This window comes from Falco cherrug, chromosome 6, assembly GCF_023634085.1.
Source record: "Falco cherrug isolate bFalChe1 chromosome 6, bFalChe1.pri, whole genome shotgun sequence".
Classification (NCBI taxonomy): domain Eukaryota; kingdom Metazoa; phylum Chordata; class Aves; order Falconiformes; family Falconidae; genus Falco; species Falco cherrug.
In genome coordinates, this window is record NC_073702.1 from 92,003,744 (window position 1) to 92,031,208 (window position 27,465).

The following is a 27,465-nucleotide window of genomic DNA, read 5'->3' on the forward strand; positions in this document are numbered from 1 at the left end:
ACTCCTGTCTGGCACCTTCCCCGGTGGAGTTGTGCATGGGGTGTGTTTGGAACATTTTGTCACTGGCCGACTCCAAAATTCAGCGGTTCCCCATCTCAGCCCAGAAAGCAGGTAGAACAACTTTTGTGGTGTCTTTCAGATGCCTACCGGAGCAATGTAAAAACTACCAGGAGAACTCCTGTCTGGCACCTTCCCCGGTGGAGTTGTGCATGGGGTGTGTTTGGAACATTTTGTCACCAGCCGAGTCCAAAATTCAGCGGTTCCCCATCTCAGCCCAGAAAGCAGGTAGAACAACTTTTGTGGTGCCTTTCAGATGCCTACCAAGGTAGTGTAAAAACTACCAAGAGAACTCCTGTCTGGCACCTTCCCCGGTGGAGTTGTGCATGGGGTGTGTTTGGAACATTTTGTCACCAGCCGACTCCAAAATTCAGCGGTTCCCCATCTCAGCCCAGAAAGCAGGTAGAACAACTTTTGTGGTGTCTTTCAGCTGCCTACCAAGGTAGTGTAAAAACTACTAAGAGAACTCCTGTCTGGCACCTTCCCCGGTGGAGTTGTGCATGGGGTGTGTTTGGAACATTTTGTCACCAGCCGACTCCAAAATTCAGCGGTTCCCCATCTCAGCCCAGAAAGCAGGTAGAACAACTTTTGTGGTGCCATTCAGGTGCGTACCAAGGTAGTGTAAAAACTACCAGGAGAACTCCTGTCTGGCACCTTCCCCGGTGGAGTTGTGCATGGGGTGTGTTTGGAACATTTTGTCACCGGCCGAGTCCAAAATTCAGCGGTTCCCCATCTCAGCCCAGAAAGCAGGTAGAACAACTTTTGTGGTGTCTTTCAGATGCCTACCGGAGCAATGTAAAAACTACCAGGAGAACTCCTGTCTGGCACCTTCCCCGGTGGAGTTGTGCATGGGGTGTCTTTGGAACATTTTGTCACCGGCCGAGTCCAAAATTCAGCGGTTCCCCATCTCAGCCCAGAAAGCAGGTAGAACAACTTTTGTGGTGTCTTTCAGGTGCCTACCAAGGTAGTGTAAAAACTAATAAGAGAACACCTGTCTGGCACCTTCCCCGGTGGAGTTGTGCAAGGGGTGTGTTTGGAACATTTTGTCACCAGCCGACTCCAAAATTCAGCGGTTCCCCATCTCAGCCCAGAAAGCAGGTAGAACAACTTTTGTGGTGCCTTTCAGCTGCCTACCAAGGTAGTGTAAAAACTACTAAGAGAACTCCTGTCTGGCACCTTCCCCGGTGGAGTTGTGCATGGGGTGTGTTTGGAACATTTTGTCACCGGCCGAGTCCAAAATTCAGCGGTTCCCCATCTCAGCCCAGAAAGCAGGTAGAACAACTTTTGTGGTGTCTTTCAGGTGCCTACCAAGGTAGTGTAAAAACTAATAAGAGAACACCTGTCTGGCACCTTCCCCGGTGGAGTTGTGCATGGGGTGTGTTTGGAACATTTTGTCACCAGCCGAGTCCAAAATTCAGCGGTTCCCCATCTCAGCCCAGAAAGCAGGTAGAACAACTTTTGTGGTGCCTTTCAGCTGCCTACCAAGGTAGTGTAAAAACTACTAAGAGAACTCCTGTCTGGCACCTTCCCCGGTGGAGTTGTGCATGGGGTGTGTTTGGAATATTTTGTCACCAGCCGACTCCAAAATTCAGCAGTTCCCCATCTCAGCCCAGAAAGCAGGTAGAACAACTTTTGTGGTGCCATTCAGGTGCGTACCAAGGTAGTGTAAAAACTACCAGGAGAACTCCTGTCTGGCACCTTCCCCGGTGGAGTTGTGCATGGGGTGTCTTTGGAACATTTTGTCACCGGCCGACTCCAAAATTCAGCGGTTCCCCATCTCAGCCCAGAAAGCAGGTAGAACAACTTTTGTGGTGTCTTTCAGATGCCTACCGGAGCAATGTAAAAACTACCAGGAGAACTCCTGTCTGGCACCTTCCCCGGTGGAGTTGTGCATGGGGTGTGTTTGGAACATTTTGTCACCGGCCGAGTCCAAACTTCAGCGGTTCCCCATCTCAGCCCAGAAAGCAGGTAGAACAACTTTTGTGCTGCCTTTCAGCTGCCTACCAAGGTAGTGTAAAAACTACCAGGAGAACTCCTGTCTGGCACCTTCCCCGGTGGAGTTGTGCAAGGGGTGTGTTTGGAACATTTTGTCACCGGCCGACTCCAAAATTCAGCGGTTCCCCATCTCAGCCCAGAAAGCAGGTAGAACAACTTTTGTGGTGTCTTTCAGATGCCTACCAAGGTAGTGTAAAAACTATAAAGAGAACTCCTGTCTGGCACCTTCCCCGGTGGAGTTGTGCATGGGGTGTGTTTGGAACATTTTGTCACCGGCCGACTCCAAAATTCAGCGGTTCCCCATCTCAGGCCAGAAAGCAGGTAGAACAACTTTTGTGCTGCCTTACAACTGCCTACCAAGGTAGTGTAAAAACTACTAAGAGAACTCCTGTCTGGCACCTTCCCCGGTGGAGTTGTGCATGGGGTGTCTTTGGAACATTTTGTCACCAGCCGACTCCAAAATTCAGCGGTTCCCCATCTCAGCCCAGAAAGCAGGTAGAACAACTTTTGTGGTGTCTTTCAGATGCCTACCGGAGCAATGTAAAAACTACCAGGAGAACTCCTGTCTGGCACCTTCCCCGGTGGAGTTGTGCATGGGGTGTCTTTGGAACATTTTGTCACCGGCCGAGTCCAAAATTCAGCGGTTCCCCATCTCAGCCCAGAAAGCAGGTAGAAAAACTTTTGTGGAGTCTTTCAGATGCCTACCGGAGCAATGTAAAAACTACCAGGAGAACTCCTGTCTGGCACCTTCCCCGGTGGAGTTGTGCATGGGGTGTGTTTGGAACATTTTGTCACCGGCCGAGTCCAAAATTCAGCGGTTCCCCATCTCAGCCCAGAAAGCAGGTAGAACAACTTTTGTGGTGTCTTTCAGATGCCTACCGGAGCAATGTAAAAACTACCAGGAGAACTCCTGTCTGGCACCTTCCCCGGTGGAGTTGTGCATGGGGTGTCTTTGGAACATTTTTCACCAGCCGACTCCAAAATTCAGCGGTTCCCCATCTCAGCCCAGAAAGCAGGTAGAACAACTTTTGTGGTGTCTTTCAGATGCCTACCAAGGTAGTGTAAAAACTACCAGGAGAACTCCTGTCTGGCACCTTCCCCGGTGGAGTTGTGCATGGGGTGTGTTTGGAACATTTTGTCACCGGCCGAGTCCAAAATTCAGCGGTTCCCCATCTCAGCCCAGAAAGCAGGTAGAACAACTTTTGTGGTGTCTTTCAGATGCCTACCGGAGCAATGTAAAAACTACCAGGAGTACTCCTGTCTGGCACCTTCCCCGGTGGAGTTGTGCATGGGGTGTGTTTGGAACATTTTGTCACCGGCCGAGTCCAAAATTCAGCGGTTCCCCATCTCAGCCAAGAAAGCAGGTAGAACAACTTTTGCGGTGTCTTTCAGATGCCTACCGGAGCAATGTAAAAACTACCAGGAGAACTCCTGTCTGGCACCTTCCCCGGTGGAGTTGTGCAGGGGGTGTGTTTGGAACATTTTGTCACCGGCCGAGTCCAAAATTCAGCGGTTCCCCATCTCAGCCCAGAAAGCAGGTAGAACAACTTTTGTGGTGTCTTTCAGATGCCTACCAAGGTAGTGTAAAAACTATTAAGAGAACTCCTGTCTGGCACCTTCCCCGGTGGAGTTGTGCATGGGGTGTGTTTGGAACATTTTGTCACCGGCCGACTCCAAAATTCAGCGGTTCCCCATCTCAGCCCAGAAAGCAGGTAGAACAACTTTTGTGGTGTCTTTCAGATGCCTACCGGAGCAATGTAAAAACTACCAGGAGAACTCCTGTCTGGCACCTTCCCCGGTGGAGTTGTGCAGGGGGTGTCTTTGGAACATTTTGTCACCGGCCGAGTCCAAAATTCAGCGGTTCCCCATCTCAGCCCAGAAAGCAGGTAGAACAACTTTTGTGGTGTCTTTCAGATGCCTACCAAGGTAGTGTAAAAACTATTAAGAGAACTCCTGTCTGGCAACTTCCCCGGTGGAGTTGTGCATGGGGTGTGTTTGGAACATTTTGTCACCAGCCGACTCCAAAATTCAGCGGTTCCCCATCTCAGCCCAGAAAGCAGGTAGAACAACTTTTGTGGTGTCTTTCAGATGCCTACCGGAGCAATGTAAAAACTACCAGGAGAACTCCTGTCTGGCACCTTCCCCGGTGGAGTTGTGCATGGGGTGTGTTTGGAACATTTTGTCACCGGCCGACTCCAAAATTCAGCGGTTCCCCATCTCAGCCCAGAAAGCAGGTAGAACAACTTTTGTGGTGTCTTTCAGGTGCCTACCAAGGTAGTGTAAAAACTAATAAGAGAACACCTGTCTGGCACCTTCCCCGGTGGAGTTGTGCAAGGGGTGTGTTTGGAACATTTTGTCACCAGCCGAGTCCAAAATTCAGCGGTTCCCCATCTCAGCCCAGAAAGCAGGTAGAACAACTTTTGTGGTCCCTTTCAGCTGCCTACCAAGGTAGTGTAAAAACTACTAAGAGAACTCCTGTCTGGCACCTTCCCCGGTGGAGTTGTGCATGGGGTGTGTTTGGAACATTTTGTCACCAGCCGAGTCCAAAATTCAGCGGTTCCCCATCTCAGCCCAGAAAGCAGGTAGAACAACTTTTGTGGTGTCTTTCAGATGCCTACCGGAGCAATGTAAAAACTACCAGGAGAACTCCTGTCTGGCACCTTCCCCGGTGGAGTTGTGCATGGGGTGTGTTTGGAACATTTTGTCACCGGCCGAGTCCAAAATTCAGCGGTTCCCCATCTCAGCCCAGAAAGCAGGTAGAACAACTTTTGTGGTGCCTTTCAGATGCCTACCAAGGTAGTGTAAAAACTACCAGGAGAACTCCTGTCTGGCACCTTCCCCGGTGGAGTTGTGCATGGGGTGTGTTTGGAACATTTTGTCACCAGCCGACTCCAAAATTCAGCGGTTCCCCATCTCAGCCCAGAAAGCAGGTAGAACAACTTTTGTGGTGTCTTTCAGATGCCTACCAAGGTAGTGTAAAAACTACTAAGAGAACTCCTGTCTGGCACCTTCCCCGGTGGAGTTGTGCATGGGGTGTCTTTGGAACATTTTGTCACCGGCCGAGTCCAAAATTCAGCGGTTCCCCATCTCAGCCCAGAAAGCAGGTAGAACAACTTTTGTGGTGTCTTTCAGATGCCTACCAAGGTAGTGTAAAAACTATTAAGAGAACTCCTGTCTGGCACCTTCCCCGGTGGAGTTGTGCATGGGGTGTGTTTGGAACATTTTGTCACCGGCCGAGTCCAAAATTCAGCGGTTCCCCATCTCAGCCCAGAAAGCAGGTAGAACAACTTTTGTGGTGTCTTTCAGATGCCTACCGGAGCAATGTAAAAACTACCAGGAGAACTCCTGTCTGGCACCTTCCCCGGTGGAGTTGTGCATGGGGTGTGTTTGGAACATTTTGTCACCGGCCGAGTCCAAAATTCAGCGGTTCCCCATCTCAGCCCAGAAAGCAGGTAGAACAACTTTTGTGGTGTCTTTCAGGTGCCTACCAAGGTAGTGTAAAAACTAATAAGAGAACACCTGTCTGGCACCTTCCCCGGTGGAGTTGTGCAAGGGGTGTGTTTGGAACATTTTGTCACCAGCCGAGTCCAAAATTCAGCGGTTCCCCATCTCAGCCCAGAAAGCAGGTAGAACAACTTTTGTGGTGCCTTTCAGCTGCCTACCAAGGTAGTGTAAAAACTACTAAGAGAACTCCTGTCTGGCACCTTCCCCGGTGGAGTTGTGCATGGGGTGTGTTTGGAACATTTTGTCACCGGCCGAGTCCAAAATTCAGCGGTTCCCCATCTCAGCCCAGAAAGCAGGTAGAACAACTTTTGTGGTGTCTTTCAGATGCCTACCGGAGCAATGTAAAAACTACCAGGAGAACTCCTGTCTGGCACCTTCCCCGGTGGAGTTGTGCATGGGGTGTCTTTGGAACATTTTGTCACCAGCCGAGTCCAAAATTCAGCGGTTCCCCATCTCAGCCCAGAAAGCAGGTAGAACAACTTTTGTGGTGTCTTTCAGCTGCCTACCAAGGTAGTGTAAAAACTACTAAGAGAACTCCTGTCTGGCACCTTCCCCGGTGGAGTTGTGCATGGGGTGTGTTTGGAACATTTTGTCACCAGCCGACTCCAAAATTCAGCGGTTCCCCATCTCAGCCCAGAAAGCAGGTAGAACAACTTTTGTGGTGCCATTCAGGTGCGTACCAAGGTAGTGTAAAAACTACCAGGAGAACTCCTGTCTGGCACCTTCCCCGGTGGAGTTGTGCATGGGGTGTGTTTGGAACATTTTGTCACCGGCCGAGTCCAAAATTCAGCGGTTCCCCATCTCAGCCCAGAAAGCAGGTAGAACAACTTTTGTGGTGTCTTTAAGATGCCTACCGGAGCAATGTAAAAACTACCAGGAGAACTCCTGTCTGGCACCTTCCCCGGTGGAGTTGTGCATGGGGTGTCTTTGGAACATTTTGTCACCGGCCGAGTCCAAAATTCAGCGGTTCCCCATCTCAGCCCAGAAAGCAGGTAGAACAACTTTTGTGGTGTCTTTCAGGTGCCTACCAAGGTAGTGTAAAAACTAATAAGAGAACACCTGTCTGGCACCTTCCCCGGTGGAGTTGTGCAAGGGGTGTGTTTGGAACATTTTGTCACCAGCCGAGTCCAAAATTCAGCGGTTCCCCATCTCAGCCCAGAAAGCAGGTAGAACAACTTTTGTGGTGCCTTTCAGCTGCCTACCAAGGTAGTGTAAAAACTACTAAGAGAACTCCTGTCTGGCACCTTCCCCGGTGGAGTTGTGCATGGGGTGTGTTTGGAACATTTTGTCACCGGCCGACTCCAAAATTCAGCGGTTCCCCATCTCAGCCCAGAAAGCAGGTAGAACAACTTTTGTGGTGTCTTTAAGATGCCTACCGGAGCAATGTAAAAACTACCAGGAGAACTCCTGTCTGGCACCTTCCCCGGTGGAGTTGTGCATGGGGTGTCTTTGGAACATTTTGTCACCGGCCGAGTCCAAAATTCAGCGGTTCCCCATCTCAGCCCAGAAAGCAGGTAGAACAACTTTTGTGGTGTCTTTCAGGTGCCTACCAAGGTAGTGTAAAAACTAATAAGAGAACACCTGTCTGGCACCTTCCCCGGTGGAGTTGTGCATGGGGTGTGTTTGGAACATTTTGTCACCAGCCGAGTCCAAAATTCAGCGGTTCCCCATCTCAGCCCAGAAAGCAGGTAGAACAACTTTTGTGGTGCCTTTCAGATGCCTACCAAGGTAGTGTAAAAACTACTAAGAGAACTCCTGTCTGGCACCTTCCCCGGTGGAGTTGTGCATGGGGTGTGTTTGGAACATTTTGTCACCGGCCGAGTCCAAAATTCAGCGGTTCCCCATCTCAGCCCAGAAAGCAGGTAGAACAACTTTTGTTGTGTCTTTCAGCTGCCTACCAAGGTAGTGTAAAAACTACTAAGAGAACACCTGTCTGGCACCTTCCCCGGTGGAGTTGTGCATGGGGTGTGTTTGGAACATTTTGTCACCAGCCGACTCCAAAATTCAGCAGTTCCCCATCTCAGCCCAGAAAGCAGGTAGAACAACTTTTGTGGTGCCATTCAGGTGCGTACCAAGGTAGTGTAAAAACTACCAGGAGAACTCCTGTCTGGCACCTTCCCCGGTGGAGTTGTGCATGGGGTGTGTTTGGAACATTTTGTCACCGGCCGACTCCAAAATTCAGCGGTTCCCCATCTCAGCCCAGAAAGCAGGTAGAACAACTTTTGTGGTGTCTTTAAGATGCCTACCGGAGCAATGTAAAAACTACCAGGAGAACTCCTGTCTGGCACCTTCCCCGGTGGAGTTGTGCATGGGGTGTCTTTGGAACATTTTGTCACCGGCCGAGTCCAAAATTCAGCGGTTCCCCATCTCAGCCCAGAAAGCAGGTAGAACAACTTTTGTGGTGTCTTTCAGGTGCCTACCAAGGTAGTGTAAAAACTAATAAGAGAACACCTGTCTGGCACCTTCCCCGGTGGAGTTGTGCAAGGGGTGTGTTTGGAACATTTTGTCACCAGCCGAGTCCAAAATTCAGCGGTTCCCCATCTCAGCCCAGAAAGCAGGTAGAACAACTTTTGTGGTGCCTTTCAGCTGCCTACCAAGGTAGTGTAAAAACTACTAAGAGAACTCCTGTCTGGCACCTTCCCCGGTGGAGTTGTGCATGGGGTGTGTTTGGAACATTTTGTCACCGGCCGACTCCAAAATTCAGCGGTTCCCCATCTCAGCCCAGAAAGCAGGTAGAACAACTTTTGTGGTGTCTTTAAGATGCCTACCGGAGCAATGTAAAAACTACCAGGAGAACTCCTGTCTGGCACCTTCCCCGGTGGAGTTGTGCATGGGGTGTCTTTGGAACATTTTGTCACCGGCCGAGTCCAAAATTCAGCGGTTCCCCATCTCAGCCCAGAAAGCAGGTAGAACAACTTTTGTGGTGTCTTTCAGGTGCCTACCAAGGTAGTGTAAAAACTAATAAGAGAACACCTGTCTGGCACCTTCCCCGGTGGAGTTGTGCAAGGGGTGTGTTTGGAACATTTTGTCACCAGCCGAGTCCAAAATTCAGCGGTTCCCCATCTCAGCCCAGAAAGCAGGTAGAACAACTTTTGTGGTGCCTTTCAGCTGCCTACCAAGGTAGTGTAAAAACTACTAAGAGAACTCCTGTCTGGCACCTTCCCCGGTGGAGTTGTGCATGGGGTGTGTTTGGAACATTTTGTCACCGGCCGAGTCCAAAATTCAGCGGTTCCCCATCTCAGCCCAGAAAGCAGGTAGAACAACTTTTGTGGTGTCTTTCAGGTGCCTACCAAGGTAGTGTAAAAACTAATAAGAGAACACCTGTCTGGCACCTTCCCCGGTGGAGTTGTGCAAGGGGTGTGTTTGGAACATTTTGTCACCAGCCGAGTCCAAAATTCAGCGGTTCCCCATCTCAGCCCAGAAAGCAGGTAGAACAACTTTTGTTGTGTCTTTCAGCTGCCTACCAAGGTAGTGTAAAAACTACTAAGAGAACTCCTGTCTGGCACCTTCCCCGGTGGAGTTGTGCATGGGGTGTGTTTGGAACATTTTGTCACCAGCCGACTCCAAAATTCAGCAGTTCCCCATCTCAGCCCAGAAAGCAGGTAGAACAACTTTTGTGGTGCCATTCAGGTGCGTACCAAGGTAGTGTAAAAACTATTAAGAGAACTCCTGTCTGGCACCTTCCCCGGTGGAGTTGTGCATGGGGTGTCTTTGGAACATTTTGTCACCGGCCGACTCCAAAATTCAGCGGTTCCCCATCTCAGCCCAGAAAGCAGGTAGAACAACTTTTGTGGTGTCTTTCAGATGCCTACCGGAGCAATGTAAAAACTACCAGGAGAACTCCTGTCTGGCACCTTCCCCGGTGGAGTTGTGCATGGGGTGTCTTTGGAACATTTTGTCACCGGCCGACTCCAAAATTCAGCGGTTCCCCATCTCAGCCCAGAAAGCAGGTAGAACAACTTTTGTGGTGCCTTTCAGCTGCCTACCAAGGTAGTGTAAAAACTACCAGGAGAACTCCTGTCTGGCACCTTCCCCGGTGGAGTTGTGCATGGGGTGTGTTTGGAACATTTTGTCACCAGCCGAGTCCAAAATTCAGCGGTTCCCCATCTCAGCCCAGAAAGCAGGTAGAACAACTTTTGTGGTGTCTTTCAGATGCCTACCAAGGTAGTGTAAAAACTATTAAGAGAACTCCTGTCTGGCACCTTCCCCGGTGGAGTTGTGCATGGGGTGTCTTTGGAACATTTTGTCACCGGCCGAGTCCAAAATTCAGCGGTTCCCCATCTCAGCCCAGAAAGCAGGTAGAACAACTTTTGTGGTGTCTTTCAGATGCCTACCGGAGCAATGTAAAAACTACCAGGAGAACTCCTGTCTGGCACCTTCCCCGGTGGAGTTGTGCATGGGGTGTGTTTGGAACATTTTGTCACCAGCCGACTCCAAAATTCAGCGGTTCCCCATCTCAGCCCAGAAAGCAGGTAGAACAACTTTTGTGGTGTCTTTCAGATGCCTACCGGAGCAATGTAAAAACTACCAGGAGAACTCCTGTCTGGCACCTTCCCCGGTGGAGTTGTGCATGGGGTGTCTTTGGAACATTTTGTCACCAGCCGACTCCAAAATTCAGCGGTTCCCCATCTCAGCCCAGAAAGCAGGTAGAACAACTTTTGTGGTGTCTTTCAGCTGCCTACCAAGGTAGTGTAAAAACTACCAGGAGAACTCCTGTCTGGCACCTTCCCCGGTGGAGTTGTGCATGGGGTGTGTTTGGAACATTTTGTCACCAGCCGACTCCAAAATTCAGCGGTTCCCCATCTCAGCCCAGAAAGCAGGTAGAACAACTTTTGTGGTGTCTTTCAGATGCCTACCAAGGTAGTGTAAAAACTACTAAGAGAACTCCTGTCTGGCACCTTCCCCGGTGGAGTTGTGCATGGGGTGTCTTTGGAACATTTTGTCACCGGCCGACTCCAAAATTCAGCGGTTCCCCATCTCAGCCCAGAAAGCAGGTAGAACAACTTTTGTGGTGCCATTCAGGTGCCTACCAAGGTAGTGTAAAAACTACCAGGAGAACTCCTGTCTGACACCTTCCCCGGTGGAGTTGTGCATGGGGTGTGTTTGGAACATTTTGTCACCGGCCGAGTCCAAAATTCAGCGGTTCCCCATCTCAGCCCAGAAAGCAGGTAGAACAACTTTTGTGGTGTCTTTCAGATGCCTACCGGAGCAATGTAAAAACTACCAGGAGAACTCCTGTCTGGCACCTTCCCCGGTGGAGTTGTGCATGGGGTGTCTTTGGAACATTTTGTCACCGGCCGACTCCAAAATTCAGCGGTTCCCCATCTCAGCCCAGAAAGCAGGTAGAACAACTTTTGTGGTGTCTTTCAGATGCCTACCAAGGTAGTGTAAAAACTATTAAGAGAACTCCTGTCTGGCACCTTCCCCGGTGGAGTTGTGCATGGGGTGTGTTTGGAACATTTTGTCACCAGCCGACTCCAAAATTCAGCGGTTCCCCATCTCAGCCCAGAAAGCAGGTAGAACAACTTTTGTGGTGTCTTTCAGATGCCTACCGGAGCAATGTAAAAACTACCAGGAGAACTCCTGTCTGGCACCTTCCCCGGTGGAGTTGTGCATGGGGTGTGTTTGGAACATTTTGTCACCAGCCGACTCCAAAATTCAGCGGTTCCCCATCTCAGCCCAGAAAGCAGGTAGAACAACTTTTGTGGTGTCTTTCAGGTGCCTACCAAGGTAGTGTAAAAACTAATAAGAGAACACCTGTCTGGCACCTTCCCCGGTGGAGTTGTGCAAGGGGTGTGTTTGGAACATTTTGTCACCAGCCGAGTCCAAAATTCAGCGGTTCCCCATCTCAGCCCAGAAAGCAGGTAGAACAACTTTTGTGGTGTCTTTCAGATGCCTACCGGAGCAATGTAAAAACTACCAGGAGAACTCCTGTCTGGCACCTTCCCCGGTGGAGTTGTGCAGGGGGTGTGTTTGGAACATTTTGTCACCGGCCGAGTCCAAAATTCAGCGGTTCCCCATCTCAGCCCAGAAAGCAGGTAGAACAACTTTTGTGGTGTCTTTCAGATGCCTACCAAGGTAGTGTAAAAACTATTAAGAGAACTCCTGTCTGGCACCTTCCCCGGTGGAGTTGTGCATGGGGTGTGTTTGGAACATTTTGTCACCAGCCGAGTCCAAAATTCAGCGGTTCCCCATCTCAGCCCAGAAAGCAGGTAGAACAACTTTTGTGGTGTCTTTCAGATGCCTACCGGAGCAATGTAAAAACTACCAGGAGAACTCCTGTCTGGCACCTTCCCCGGTGGAGTTGTGCATGGGGTGTGTTTGGAACATTTTGTCACCGGCCGAGTCCAAAATTCAGCGGTTCCCCATCTCAGCCCAGAAAGCAGGTAGAACAACTTTTGTGGTGTCTTTCAGGTGCCTACCAAGGTAGTGTAAAAACTACCAGGAGAACTCCTGTCTGGCACCTTCCCCGGTGGAGTTGTGCATGGGGTGTGTTTGGAACATTTTGTCACAGGCCGACTCCAAAATTCAGCCGTTCCCCATCTCAGCCCAGAAAGCAGGTAGAACAACTTTTGTGGTGCCTTTCAGATGCCTACCAAGGTAGTGTAAAAACTACCAGGAGAACTCCTGTCTGGCACCTTCCCCGGTGGAGTTGTGCATGGGGTGTGTTTGGAACATTTTGTCACCAGCCGACTCCAAAATTCAGCGGTTCCCCATCTCAGCCCAGAAAGCAGGTAGAACAACTTTTGTGGTGTCTTTCAGATGCCTACCAAGGTAGTGTAAAAACTATTAAGAGAACTCCTGTCTGGCACCTTCCCCGGTGGAGTTGTGCATGGGGTGTGTTTGGAACATTTTGTCACCGGCCGAGTCCAAAATTCAGCGGTTCCCCATCTCAGCCCAGAAAGCAGGTAGAACAACTTTTGTGGTGTCTTTCAGATGCCTACCGGAGCAATGTAAAAACTACCAGGAGAACTCCTGTCTGGCACCTTCCCCGGTGGAGTAGTGCATGGGGTGTGTTTGGAACATTTTGTCACCAGCCGACTCCAAAATTCAGCGGTTCCCCATCTCAGCCCAGAAAGCAGGTAGAACAACTTTTGTGGTGCCATTCAGGTGCCTACCAAGGTAGTGTAAAAACTACCAGGAGAACTCCTGTCTGGCACCTTCCCCGGTGGAGTTGTGCATGGGGTGTGTTTGGAACATTTTGTCACCGGCCGACTCCAAAATTCAGCGGTTCCCCATCTCAGCCCAGAAAGCAGGTAGAACAAGTTTTGTGGTGCCTTTCAGCTGCCTACCAAGGTAGTGTAAAAACTACTAAGAGAACTCCTGTCTGGCACCTTCCCCGGTGGAGTTGTGCATGGGGTGTGTTTGGAACATTTTGTCACCAGCCGACTCCAAAATTCAGCAGTTCCCCATCTCAGCCCAGAAAGCAGGTAGAACAACTTTTGTGGTGTCTTTCAGATGCCTACCGGAGCAATGTAAAAACTACCAGGAGAACTCCTGTCTGGCACCTTCCCCGGTGGAGTTGTGCATGGGGTGTGTTTGGAACATTTTGTCACCGGCCGACTCCAAAATTCAGCGGTTCCCCATCTCAGGCCAGAAAGCAGGTAGAACAACTTTTGTGGTGTCTTTCAGATGCCTACCAAGGTAGTGTAAAAACTACTAAGAGAAATCCTGTCTGGCACCTTCCCCGGTGGAGTTGTGCATGGGGTGTGTTTGGAACATTTTGTCACCGGCCGAGTCCAAAATTCAGCGGTTCCCCATCTCAGCCCAGAAAGCAGGTAGAACAACTTTTGTGGTGCCATTCAGGTGCCTACCAAGGTAGTTTAAAAACTACCAGGAGAACTCCTGTCTGGCACCTTCCCCGGTGGAGTTGTGCATGGGGTGTGTTTGGAACATTTTGTCACAGGCCGACTCCAAAATTCAGCGGTTCCCCATCTCAGCCCAGAAAGCAGGTAGAACAACTTTTGTGGTGCCTTTCAGCTGCCTACCGGAGCAATGTAAAAACTACCAGGAGAACTCCTGTCTGGCACCTTCCCCGGTGGAGTTGTGCATGGGGTGTGTTTGGAACATTTTGTCACCGGCCGACTCCAAAATTCAGCGGTTCCCCATCTCAGCCCAGAAAGCAGGTAGAACAACTTTTGTGGTGTCTTTCAGATGCCTACCGGAGCAATGTAAAAACTACCAGGAGAACTCCTGTCTGGCACCTTCCCCGGTGGAGTAGTGCATGGGGTGTGTTTGGAACATTTTGTCACCGGCCGAGTCCAAAATTCAGCGGTTCCCCATCTCAGCCCAGAAAGCAGGTAGAACAACTTTTGTGGTGTCTTTCAGATGCCTACCAAGGTAGTGTAAAAACTAATAAGAGAACACCTGTCTGGCACCTTCCCCGGTGGAGTTGTGCATGGGGTGTGTTTGGAACATTTTGTCACCGGCCGACTCCAAAATTCAGCGGTTCCCCATCTCAGCCCAGAAAGCAGGTAGAACAACTTTTGTGGTGTCTTTCAGATGCCTACCGGAGCAATGTAAAAACTACCAGGAGAACTCCTGTCTGGCACCTTCCCCGGTGGAGTTGTGCATGGGGTGTGTTTGGAACATTTTGTCACCGGCCGACTCCAAAATTCAGCGGTTCCCCATCTCAGCCCAGAAAGCAGGTAGAACAACTTTTGTGGTGTCTTTCAGATGCCTACCGGAGCAATGTAAAAACTACCAGGAGAACTCCTGTCTGGCACCTTCCCCGGTGGAGTTGTGCATGGGGTGTGTTTGGAACATTTTGTCACCGGCCGAGTCCAAAATTCAGCGGTTCCCCATCTCAGCCCAGAAAGCAGGTACAACAACTTTTGTGGTGCCATTCAGGTGCCTACCAAGGTAGTGTAAAAACTACCAGGAGAACTCCTGTCTGGCACCTTCCCCGGTGGAGTTGTGCATGGGGTGTGTTTGGAACATTTTGTCACAGGCCGACTCCAAAATTCAGCGGTTCCCCATCTCAGCCCAGAAAGCAGGTAGAACAACTTTTGTGGTGCCTTTCAGCTGCCTACCAAGGTAGTGTAAAAACTACTAAGAGAACTCCTGTCTGGCACCTTCCCCGGTGGAGTTGTGCATGGGGTGTGTTTGGAACATTTTGTCACCGGCCGAGTCCAAAATTCAGCGGTTCCCCATCTCAGCCCAGAAAGCAGGTAGAACAACTTTTGTGGTGTCTTTCAGATGCCTACCAAGGTAGTGTAAAAACTACTAAGAAAACTCCTGTCTGGCACCTTCCCCGGTGGAGTTGTGCATGGGGTGTGTTTGGAACATTTTGTCACCGGCCGAGTCCAAAATTCAGCGGTTCCCCATCTCAGCCCAGAAAGCAGGTAGAACAACTTTTGTGGTGTCTTTCAGATGCCTACCAAGGTAGTGTAAAAACTATTAAGAGAACTCCTGTCTGGCACCTTCCCCGGTGGAGTTGTGCATGGGGTGTGTTTGGAACATTTTGTCACCAGCCGACTCCAAAATTCAGTGGTTCCCCATCTCAGCCCAGAAAGCAGGTAGAACAACTTTTGTGGTGTCTTTCAGATGCCTACCAAGGTAGTGTAAAAACTACTAAGAGAAATCCTGTCTTGCACCTTCCCCGGTGGAGTTGTGCATGGGGTGTGTTTGGAACATTTTGTCACCGGCCGAGTCCAAAATTCAGCGGTTCCCCATCTCAGCCCAGAAAGCAGGTAGAACAACTTTTGTGGTGCCATTCAGGTGCCTACCAAGGTAGTTTAAAAACTACCAGGAGAACTCCTGTCTGGCACCTTCCCCGGTGGAGTTGTGCATGGGGTGTGTTTGGAACATTTTGTCACAGGCCGACTCCAAAATTCAGCGGTTCCCCATCTCAGCCCAGAAAGCAGGTAGAACAACTTTTGTGGTGCCTTTCAGCTGCCTACCGGAGCAATGTAAAAACTACCAGGAGAACTCCTGTCTGGCACCTTCCCCGGTGGAGTTGTGCATGGGGTGTGTTTGGAACATTTTGTCACCGGCCGACTCCAAAATTCAGCGGTTCCCCATCTCAGCCCAGAAAGCAGGTAGAACAACTTTTGTGGTGTCTTTCAGATGCCTACCGGAGCAATGTAAAAACTACCAGGAGAACTCCTGTCTGGCACCTTCCCCGGTGGAGTAGTGCATGGGGTGTGTTTGGAACATTTTGTCACCGGCCGAGTCCAAAATTCAGCGGTTCCCCATCTCAGCCCAGAAAGCAGGTAGAACAACTTTTGTGGTGCCTTTCAGATGCGTACCAAGGTAGTGTAAAAACTAATAAGAGAACACCTGTCTGGCACCTTCCCCGGTGGAGTTGTGCATGGGGTGTGTTTGGAACATTTTGTCACCGGCCGACTCCAAAATTCAGCGGTTCCCCATCTCAGCCCAGAAAGCAGGTAGAACAACTTTTGTGGTGTCTTTCAGATGCCTACCGGAGCAATGTAAAAACTACCAGGAGAACTCCTGTCTGGCACCTTCCCCGGTGGAGTTGTGCATGGGGTGTGTTTGGAACATTTTGTCACCGGCCGACTCCAAAATTCAGCGGTTCCCCATCTCAGCCCAGAAAGCAGGTAGAACAACTTTTGTGGTGTCTTTCAGATGCCTACCGGAGCAATGTAAAAACTACCAGGAGAACTCCTGTCTGGCACCTTCCCCGGTGGAGTTGTGCATGGGGTGTGTTTGGAACATTTTGTCACCGGCCGAGTCCAAAATTCAGCGGTTCCCCATCTCAGCCCAGAAAGCAGGTACAACAACTTTTGTGGTGCCATTCAGGTGCCTACCAAGGTAGTGTAAAAACTACCAGGAGAACTCCTGTCTGGCACCTTCCCCGGTGGAGTTGTGCATGGGGTGTGTTTGGAACATTTTGTCACAGGCCGACTCCAAAATTCAGCGGTTCCCCATCTCAGCCCAGAAAGCAGGTAGAACAACTTTTGTGGTGCCTTTCAGCTGCCTACCAAGGTAGTGTAAAAACTACTAAGAGAACTCCTGTCTGGCACCTTCCCCGGTGGAGTTGTGCATGGGGTGTGTTTGGAACATTTTGTCACCGGCCGAGTCCAAAATTCAGCGGTTCCCCATCTCAGCCCAGAAAGCAGGTAGAACAACTTTTGTGGTGTCTTTCAGATGCCTACCAAGGTAGTGTAAAAACTACTAAGAAAACTCCTGTCTGGCACCTTCCCCGGTGGAGTTGTGCATGGGGTGTGTTTGGAACATTTTGTCACCGGCCGAGTCCAAAATTCAGCGGTTCCCCATCTCAGCCCAGAAAGCAGGTAGAACAACTTTTGTGGTGTCTTTCAGATGCCTACCGGAGCAATGTAAAAACTACCAGGAGAACTCCTGTCTGGCACCTTCCCCGGTGGAGTTGTGCATGGGGTGTGTTTGGAACATTTTGTCCCCAGCCGAGTCCAAAATTCAGCGGTTCCCCATCTCAGCCCAGAAAGCAGGTACAACAACTTTTGTGGTGCCTTTCAGCTGCCTACCAAGGTAGTGTAAAAACTAATAAGAGAACACCTGTCTGGCACCTTCCCCGGTGGAGTTGTGCAAGGGGTGTGTTTGGAACATTTTGTCACCAGCCGAGTCCAAAATTCAGCGGTTCCCCATCTCAGGCCAGAAAGCAGGTAGAACAACTTTTGTGGTGTCTTTCAGATGCCTACCAAGGTAGTGTAAAAACTACTAAGAGAACTCCTGTCTGGCACCTTCCCCGGTGGAGTTGTGCATGGGGTGTGTTTGGAACATTTTGTCACCGGCCGAGTCCAAAATTCAGCGGTTCCCCATCTCAGCCCAGAAAGCAGGTAGAACAACTTTTGTGGTGTCCTTAAGGTGCCTACCAAGGTAGTGTAAAAACTAATAAGAGAACACCTGTCTGGCACCTTCCCCGGTGGAGTTGTGCATGGGGTGTGTTTGGAACATTTTGTCACCAGCCGAGTCCAAAATTCAGCGGTTCCCCATCTCAGCCCAGAAAGCAGGTAGAACAACTTTTGTGGTGCCTTTCAGCTGCCTACCAAGGTAGTGTAAAAACTACTAAGAGAACTCCTGTCTGGCACCTTCCCCGGTGGAGTTGTGCATGGGGTGTGTTTGGAACATTTTGTCACCGGCCGAGTCCAAAATTCAGCGGTTCCCCATCTCAGCCCAGAAAGCAGGTAGAACAACTTTTGTGGTGTCTTTCAGATGCCTACCGGAGCAATGTAAAAACTACCAGGAGAACTCCTGTCTGGCACCTTCCCCGGTGGAGTTGTGCATGGGGTGTGTTTGGAACATTTTGTCCCCAGCCGAGTCCAAAATTCAGCGGTTCCCCATCTCAGCCCAGAAAGCAGGTAGAACAACTTTTGTTGTGTCTTTCAGCTGCCTACCAAGGTAGTGTAAAAACTACTAAGAGAACTCCTGTCTGGCACCTTCCCCGGTGGAGTTGTGCATGGGGTGTGTTTGGAATATTTTGTCACCAGCCGACTCCAAAATTCAGCGGTTCCCCATCTCAGCCCAGAAAGCAGGTAGAACAACTTTTGTGGTGCCATTCAGGTGCGTACCAAGGTAGTGTAAAAACTACCAGGAGAACTCCTGTCTGGCACCTTCCCCGGTGGAGTTGTGCATGGGGTGTGTTTGGAACATTTTGTCACCGGCCGAGTCCAAAATTCAGCGGTTCCCCATCTCAGCCCAGAAAGCAGGTAGAACAACTTTTGTGGTGTCTTTCAGATGCCTACCGGAGCAATGTAAAAACTACCAGGAGAACTCCTGTCTGGCACCTTCCCCGGTGGAGTTGTGCAGGGGGTGTGTTTGGAACATTTTGTCACCAGCCGAGTCCAAAATTCAGCGGTTCCCCATCTCAGCCCAGAAAGCAGGTAGAACAACTTTTGTGGTGTCTTTCAGGTGCCTACCAAGGTAGTGTAAAAACTATTAAGAGAACTCCTGTCTGGCACCTTCCCCGGTGGAGTTGTGCATGGGGTGTGTTTGGAAAATTTGTCACCAGCCGAGTCCAAAATTCAGCGGTTCCCCATCTCAGCCCAGAAAGCAGGTGGAACAACTTTTGTGGTGTCTTTCAGATGCCTACCGGAGCAATGTAAAAACTACCAGGAGAACTCCTGTCTGGCACCTTCCCCGGTGGAGTTGCGCATGGGGTGTGTTTGGAACATTTTGTCACCGGCCGACTCCAAAATTCAGCGGTTCCCCATCTCAGCCCAGAAAGCAGGTAGAACAACTTTTGTGGTGTCTTTCAGGTGCCTACCAAGGTAGTGTAAAAACTACTAAGAGAACTCCTGTCTGGCACCTTCCCCGGTGGAGTTGTGCATGGGGTGTGTTTGGAACATTTTGTCACCGGCCGACTCCAAAATTCAGCGGTTCCCCATCTCAGCCCAGAAAGCAGGTAGAACAACTTTTGTGGTGTCTTTCAGATGCCTACCGGAGCAATGTAAAAACTACCAGGAGAACTCCTGTCTGGCACCTTCCCCGGTGGAGTTGTGCATGGGGTGTGTTTGGAACATTTTGTCACCAGCCGACTCCAAAATTCAGCGGTTCCCCATCTCAGCCCAGAAAGCAGGTAGAACAACTTTTGTAATGTCTTTCAGATGCCTACCAAGGTAGTGTAAAAACTATAAAGAGAACTCCTGTCTGGCACCTTCCCCGGTGGAGTTGTGCATGGGGTGTGTTTGGAACATTTTGTCACCGGCCGAGTCCAAAATTCAGCGGTTCCCCATCTCAGCCCAGAAAGCAGGTAGAACAACTTTTGTGGTGTCTTTCAGATGCCTACCGGAGCAATGTAAAAACTACCAGGAGAACTCCTGTCTGGCACCTTCCCCGGTGGAGTTGTGCATGGGGTGTGTTTGGAATATTTTGTCACCAGCCGACTCCAAAATTCAGCGGTTCCCCATCTCAGCCCAGAAAGCAGGTAGAACAACTTTTGTGGTGCCATTCAGGTGCGTACCAAGGTAGTGTAAAAACTACCAGGAGAACTCCTGTCTGGCACCTTCCCCGGTGGAGTTGTGCATGGGGTGTCTTTGGAACATTTTGTCACCGGCCGAGTCCAAAATTCAGCGGTTCCCCATCTCAGCCCAGAAAGCAGGTAGAACAACTTTTGTGGTGTCTTTCAGATGCCTACCGGAGCAATGTAAAAACTACCAGGAGAACTCCTGTCTGGCACCTTCCCCGGTGGAGTTGTGCATGGGGTGTGTTTGGAACATTTTGTCACCGGCCGACTCCAAAATTCAGCGGTTCCCCATCTCAGCCCAGAAAGCAGGTAGAACAACTTTTGTGGTGTCTTTCAGATGCCTACCGGAGCAATGTAAAAACTACCAGGAGAACTCCTGTCTGGCACCTTCCCCGGTGGAGTTGTGCATGGGGTGTGTTTGGAACATTTTGTCACCGGCCGACTCCAAAATTCAGCGGTTCCCCATCTCAGCCCAGAAAGCAGGTAGAACAACTTTTGTGGTGTCTTTCAGATGCCTACCAAGGTAGTGTAAAAACTACCAGGAGAACTCCTGTCTGGCACCTTCCCCGGTGGAGTTGTGCATGGGGTGTCTTTGGAACATTTTGTCACCAGCCGACTCCAAAAATTCAGCGGTTCCCCATCTCAGCCCAGAAAGCAGGTAGAACAACTTTTGTGGTGTCTTTCAGATGCCTACCGGAGCAATGTAAAAACTACCAGGAGAACTCCTGTCTGGCACCTTCCCCGGTGGAGTTGTGCATGGGGTGTCTTTGGAACATTTTGTCACCAGCCGACTCCAAAATTCAGCGGTTCCCCATCTCAGCCCAGAAAGCAGGTAGAACAACTTTTGTGGTGTCTTTCAGATGCCTACCAAGGTAGTGTAAAAACTACCAGGAGAACTCCTGTCTGGCACCTTCCCCGGTGGAGTTGTGCATGGGGTGTGTTTGGAACATTTTGTCACCAGCCGACTCCAAAATTCAGCGGTTCCCCATCTCAGCCCAGAAAGCAGGTAGAACAACTTTTGTGGTGTCTTTCAGATGCCTACCGGAGCAATGTAAAAACTACCAGGAGTACTCCTGTCTGGCACCTTCCCCGGTGGAGTTGTGCATGGGGTGTGTTTGGAACATTTTGTCACCGGCCGAGTCCAAAATTCAGCCGTTCCCCATCTCAGCCCAGAAAGCAGGTAGAACAACTTTTGTGGTGTCTTTCAGATGCCTACCAAGGTAGTGTAAAAACTATTAAGAGAACTCCTGTCTGGCACCTTCCCCGGTGGAGTTGTGCATGGGGTGTGTTTGGAACATTTTGTCACCGGCCGAGTCCAAAATTCAGCGGTTCCCCATCTCAGCCCAGAAAGCAGGTAGAACAACTTTTGTGGTGCCTTTCAGGTGCGTACCAAGGTAGTGTAAAAACTACTAAGAGAACTCCTGTCTGGCACCTTCCCCGGTGGAGTTGTGCATGGGGTGTGTTTGGAACATTTTGTCACCGGCCGAGTCCAAAATTCAGCGGTTCCCCATCTCAGCCCAGAAAGCAGGTAGAACAACTTTTGTGGTGTCTTTCAGATGCCTACCGGAGCAATGTAAAAACTACCAGGAGAACTCCTGTCTGGCACCTTCCCCGGTGGAGTTGTGCATGGGGTGTGTTTGGAACATTTTGTCACCGGCCGAGTCCAAAATTCAGCGGTTCCCCATCTCAGCCCAGAAAGCAGGTAGAACAACTTTTGTGGTGTCTTTCAGATGCCTACCGGAGCAATGTAAAAACTACCAGGAGAACTCCTGTCTGGCACCTTCCCCGGTGGAGTTGTGCATGGGGTGTGTTTGGAACATTTTGTCACCGGCCGACTCCAAAATTCAGCGGTTCCCCATCTCAGCCCAGAAAGCAGGTAGAACAACTTTTGTGGTGTCTTTCAGATGCCTACCGGAGCAATGTAAAAACTACCAGGAGAACTCCTGTCTGGCACCTTCCCCGGTGGAGTTGTGCATGGGGTGTCTTTGGAACATTTTGTCACCGGCCGACTCCAAAATTCAGCGGTTCCCCATCTCTAGCCCAGAAAGCAGGTAGAACAACTTTTGTGGTGTCTTTCAGGTGCCTACCAAGGTAGTGTAAAAACTACTAAGAGAACTCCTGTCTTTCACCTTCCCCGGTGGAGTTGTGCATGGGGTGTGTTTGGAACATTTTGTCACCGGCCGAGTCCAAAATTCAGCGGTTCCCCATCTCAGCCCAGAAAGCAGGTAGAACAACTTTTGTGGTGTCTTTCAGATGCCTACCGGAGCAATGTAAAAACTACCAGGAGAACTCCTGTCTGGCACCTTCCCCGGTGGAGTTGTGCATGGGGTGTGTTTGGAATATTTTGTCACCAGCCGAGTCCAAAATTCAGCGGTTCCCCATCTCAGCCCAGAAATCAGGTAGAACAACTTTTGTGGTGCCATTCAGGTGCGTACCAAGGTAGTGTAAAAACTACCAGGAGAACTCCTGTCTGGCACCTTCCCCGGTGGAGTTGTGCATGGGGTGTCTTTGGAACATTTTGTCACCGGCCGAGTCCAAAATTCAGCGGTTCCCCATCTCAGCCCAGAAAGCAGGTAGAACAACTTTTGTGGTGTCTTTCAGATGCCTACCGGAGCAATGTAAAAACTACCAGGAGAACTCCTGTCTGGCACCTTCCCCGGTGGAGTTGTGCATGGGGTGTGTTTGGAATATTTTGTCACCAGCCGACTCCAAAATTCAGCGGTTCCCCATCTCAGCCCAGAAAGCAGGTAGAACAACTTTTGTGGTGCCATTCAGGTGCGTACCAAGGTAGTGTAAAAACTACCAGGAGAACTCCTGTCTGGCACCTTCCCCGGTGGAGTTGTGCATGGGGTGTCTTTGGAACATTTTGTCACCGGCCGAGTCCAAAATTCAGCGGTTCCCCATCTCAGCCCAGAAAGCAGGTAGAACAACTTTTGTGGTGTCTTTCAGATGCCTACCGGAGCAATGTAAAAACTACCAGGAGAACTCCTGTCTGGCACCTTCCCCGGTGGAGTTGTGCATGGGGTGTGTTTGGAACATTTTGTCACCGGCCGACTCCAAAATTCAGCGGTTCCCCATCTCAGCCCAGAAAGCAGGTAGAACAACTTTTGTGGTGTCTTTCAGATGCCTACCGGAGCAATGTAAAAACTACCAGGAGAACTCCTGTCTGGCACCTTCCCCGGTGGAGTTGTGCATGGGGTGTGTTTGGAACATTTTGTCACCGGCCGACTCCAAAATTCAGCGGTTCCCCATCTCAGCCCAGAAAGCAGGTAGAACAACTTTTGTGGTGTCTTTCAGATGCCTACCAAGGTAGTGTAAAAACTACCAGGAGAACTCCTGTCTGGCACCTTCCCCGGTGGAGTTGTGCATGGGGTGTCTTTGGAACATTTTGTCACCAGCCGACTCCAAAAATTCAGCGGTTCCCCATCTCAGCCCAGAAAGCAGGTAGAACAACTTTTGTGGTGTCTTTCAGATGCCTACCGGAGCAATGTAAAAACTACCAGGAGAACTCCTGTCTGGCACCTTCCCCGGTGGAGTTGTGCATGGGGTGTGTTTGGAACATTTTGTCACCAGCCGACTCCAAAATTCAGCGGTTCCCCATCTCAGCCCAGAAAGCAGGTAGAACAACTTTTGTGGTGTCTTTCAGATGCCTACCAAGGTAGTGTAAAAACTACCAGGAGAACTCCTGTCTGGCACCTTCCCCGGTGGAGTTGTGCATGGGGTGTGTTTGGAACATTTTGTCACCGGCCGACTCCAAAATTCAGCGGTTCCCCATCTCAGCCCAGAAAGCAGGTAGAACAACTTTTGTGGTGTCTTTCAGATGCCTACCGGAGCAATGTAAAAACTACCAGGAGTACTCCTGTCTGGCACCTTCCCCGGTGGAGTTGTGCATGGGGTGTGTTTGGAACATTTTGTCACCAGCCGACTCCAAAATTCAGCCGTTCCCCATCTCAGCCCAGAAAGCAGGTAGAACAACTTTTGTGGTGTCTTTCAGATGCCTACCAAGGTAGTGTAAAAACTATTAAGAGAACTCCTGTCTGGCACCTTCCCCGGTGGAGTTGTGCATGGGGTGTGTTTGGAACATTTTGTCACCGGCCGAGTCCAAAATTCAGCGGTTCCCCATCTCAGCCCAGAAAGCAGGTAGAACAACTTTTGTGGTGCCTTTCAGGTGCGTACCAAGGTAGTGTAAAAACTACTAAGAGAACTCCTGTCTGGCACCTTCCCCGGTGGAGTTGTGCATGGGGTGTGTTTGGAACATTTTGTCACCGGCCGAGTCCAAAATTCAGCGGTTCCCCATCTCAGCCCAGAAAGCAGGTAGAACAACTTTTGTGGTGTCTTTCAGATGCCTACCGGAGCAATGTAAAAACTACCAGGAGAACTCCTGTCTGGCACCTTCCCCGGTGGAGTTGTGCATGGGGTGTGTTTGGAACATTTTGTCACCGGCCGAGTCCAAAATTCAGCGGTTCCCCATCTCAGCCCAGAAAGCAGGTAGAACAACTTTTGTGGTGTCTTTCAGATGCCTACCGGAGCAATGTAAAAACTACCAGGAGAACTCCTGTCTGGCACCTTCCCCGGTGGAGTTGTGCATGGGGTGTGTTTGGAACATTTTGTCACCGGCCGACTCCAAAATTCAGCGGTTCCCCATCTCAGCCCAGAAAGCAGGTAGAACAACTTTTGTGGTGTCTTTCAGATGCCTACCGGAGCAATGTAAAAACTACCAGGAGAACTCCTGTCTGGCACCTTCCCCGGTGGAGTTGTGCATGGGGTGTCTTTGGAACATTTTGTCACCGGCCGACTCCAAAATTCAGCGGTTCCCCATCTCTAGCCCAGAAAGCAGGTAGAACAACTTTTGTGGTGTCTTTCAGATGCCTACCGGAGCAATGTAAAAACTACCAGGAGAACTCCTGTCTGGCACCTTCCCCGGTGGAGTTGTGCATGGGGTGTGTTTGGAACATTTTGTCACCAGCCGACTCCAAAATTCAGCGGTTCCCCATCTCAGCCCAGAAAGCAGGTAGAACAACTTTTGTGGTGTCTTTCAGATGCCTACCGGAGCAATGTAAAAACTACCAGGAGAACTCCTGTCTGGCACCTTCCCCGGTGGAGTTGTGCATGGGGTGTGTTTGGAACATTTTGTCACCGGCCGACTCCAAAATTCAGCGGTTCCCCATCTCAGCCCAGAAAGCAGGTAGAACAACTTTTGTGGTGTCTTTCAGCTGCCTACCAAGGTAGTGTAAAAACTACTAAGAGAACTCCTGTCTGGCACCTTCCCCGGTGGAGTTGTGCATGGGGTGTCTTTGGAACATTTTGTCACCAGCCGACTCCAAAATTCAGCGGTTCCCCATCTCAGCCCAGAAAGCAGGTAGAACAACTTTTGTGGTGCCATTCAGGTGCGTACCAAGGTAGTGTAAAAACTACCAGGAGAACTCCTGTCTGGCACCTTCCCCGGTGGAGTTGTGCATGGGGTGTGTTTGGAACATTTTGTCACCGGCCGAGTCCAAAATTCAGCGGTTCCCCATCTCAGCCCAGAAAGCAGGTAGAACAACTTTTGTGGTGTCTTTCAGATGCCTACCGGAGCAATGTAAAAACTACCAGGAGAACTCCTGTCTGGCACCTTCCCCGGTGGAGTTGTGCAGGGGGTGTGTTTGGAACATTTTGTCACCGGCCGAGTCCAAAATTCAGCGGTTCCCCATCTCAGCCCAGAAAGCAGGTAGAACAACTTTTGTGGTGTCTTTCAGGTGCCTACCAAGGTAGTGTAAAAACTATTAAGAGAACTCCTGTCTGGCACCTTCCCCGGTGGAGTTGTGCATGGGGTGTGTTTGGAAAATTTGTCACCAGCCGAGTCCAAAATTCAGCGGTTCCCCATCTCAGCCCAGAAAGCAGGTGGAACAACTTTTGTGGTGTCTTTCAGATGCCTACCGGAGCAATGTAAAAACTACCAGGAGAACTCCTGTCTGGCACCTTCCCCGGTGGAGTTGCGCATGGGGTGTGTTTGGAACATTTTGTCACCGGCCGACTCCAAAATTCAGCGGTTCCCCATCTCAGCCCAGAAAGCAGGTAGAACAACTTTTGTGGTGTCTTTCAGGTGCCTACCAAGGTAGTGTAAAAACTAATAAGAGAACTCCTGTCTGGCACCTTCCCCGGTGGAGTTGTGCATGGGGTGTGTTTGGAACATTTTGTCACCGGCCGACTCCAAAATTCAGCGGTTCCCCATCTCAGCCCAGAAAGCAGGTAGAACAACTTTTGTGGTGTCTTTCAGATGCCTACCGGAGCAATGTAAAAACTACCAGGAGAACTCCTGTCTGGCACCTTCCCCGGTGGAGTTGTGCATGGGGTGTGTTTGGAACATTTTGTCACCAGCCGACTCCAAAATTCAGCGGTTCCCCATCTCAGCCCAGAAAGCAGGTAGAACAACTTTTGTAATGTCTTTCAGATGCCTACCAAGGTAGTGTAAAAACTATAAAGAGAACTCCTGTCTGGCACCTTCCCCGGTGGAGTTGTGCATGGGGTGTGTTTGGAACATTTTGTCACCGGCCGAGTCCAAAATTCAGCGGTTCCCCATCTCAGCCCAGAAAGCAGGTAGAACAACTTTTGTGGTGTCTTTCAGATGCCTACCGGAGCAATGTAAAAACTACCAGGAGAACTCCTGTCTGGCACCTTCCCCGGTGGAGTTGTGCATGGGGTGTGTTTGGAATATTTTGTCACCAGCCGACTCCAAAATTCAGCGGTTCCCCATCTCAGCCCAGAAAGCAGGTAGAACAACTTTTGTGGTGCCATTCAGGTGCGTACCAAGGTAGTGTAAAAACTACCAGGAGAACTCCTGTCTGGCACCTTCCCCGGTGGAGTTGTGCATGGGGTGTCTTTGGAACATTTTGTCACCGGCCGAGTCCAAAATTCAGCGGTTCCCCATCTCAGCCCAGAAAGCAGGTAGAACAACTTTTGTGGTGTCTTTCAGATGCCTACCGGAGCAATGTAAAAACTACCAGGAGAACTCCTGTCTGGCACCTTCCCCGGTGGAGTTGTGCATGGGGTGTGTTTGGAACATTTTGTCACCGGCCGACTCCAAAATTCAGCGGTTCCCCATCTCAGCCCAGAAAGCAGGTAGAACAACTTTTGTGGTGTCTTTCAGATGCCTACCGGAGCAATGTAAAAACTACCAGGAGAACTCCTGTCTGGCACCTTCCCCGGTGGAGTTGTGCATGGGGTGTGTTTGGAACATTTTGTCACCGGCCGACTCCAAAATTCAGCGGTTCCCCATCTCAGCCCAGAAAGCAGGTAGAACAACTTTTGTGGTGTCTTTCAGATGCCTACCAAGGTAGTGTAAAAACTACCAGGAGAACTCCTGTCTGGCACCTTCCCCGGTGGAGTTGTGCATGGGGTGTCTTTGGAACATTTTGTCACCAGCCGACTCCAAAAATTCAGCGGTTCCCCATCTCAGCCCAGAAAGCAGGTAGAACAACTTTTGTGGTGTCTTTCAGATGCCTACCGGAGCAATGTAAAAACTACCAGGAGAACTCCTGTCTGGCACCTTCCCCGGTGGAGTTGTGCATGGGGTGTCTTTGGAACATTTTGTCACCAGCCGACTCCAAAATTCAGCGGTTCCCCATCTCAGCCCAGAAAGCAGGTAGAACAACTTTTGTGGTGTCTTTCAGATGCCTACCAAGGTAGTGTAAAAACTACCAGGAGAACTCCTGTCTGGCACCTTCCCCGGTGGAGTTGTGCATGGGGTGTGTTTGGAACATTTTGTCACCAGCCGACTCCAAAATTCAGCGGTTCCCCATCTCAGCCCAGAAAGCAGGTAGAACAACTTTTGTGGTGTCTTTCAGATGCCTACCGGAGCAATGTAAAAACTACCAGGAGAACTCCTGTCTGGCACCTTCCCCGGTGGAGTTGTGCATGGGGTGTGTTTGGAACATTTTGTCACCGGCCGAGTCCAAAATTCAGCCGTTCCCCATCTCAGCCCAGAAAGCAGGTAGAACAACTTTTGTGGTGTCTTTCAGATGCCT